Here is a 296-nt window from a genome sequence, read left to right on the forward strand (position 1 = left end):
AACTTTAGATAAATACTTATTTTTACATACAGTATGCGACCATGATATGGTTCCAAATCAAGAATTAGAAGTTTGGGTTATTAGTGTTAGAAAATAACATTATATTGACTCCTGCAAGAATTTTTAAAGTAATTGGCAAGTGCCAAAAAGTCACTATATACAGACACTGAAAGATGGTGAACGCTTCTAGTGACACAGGCATAGTGGCATAGGCATCTTATACCAACATGATAAAAAGTTCACTAGTTCTTATATTAACATTGTGTGGAGAAAGTCATATATAAATTAATTCAAAG

General features: G+C 31.1%; 1 protein-coding gene across 1 annotated transcript in view; it reads right to left on the bottom strand.

The window, feature by feature from the left end:
* Positions 1 to 296, bottom strand: part of EDAR (ectodysplasin A receptor) — a 42,756-nt gene that overhangs the window by 14,637 nt on the left and 27,823 nt on the right. The gene's annotated exons all lie outside the window — the stretch shown is intronic.

The sequence above is a fragment of the Alligator sinensis genome, unplaced genomic scaffold (genome assembly GCF_000455745.1).
Source record: "Alligator sinensis unplaced genomic scaffold, ASM45574v1 scaffold1232_1, whole genome shotgun sequence".
NCBI classification, from domain to species: Eukaryota; Metazoa; Chordata; order Crocodylia; family Alligatoridae; genus Alligator; species Alligator sinensis.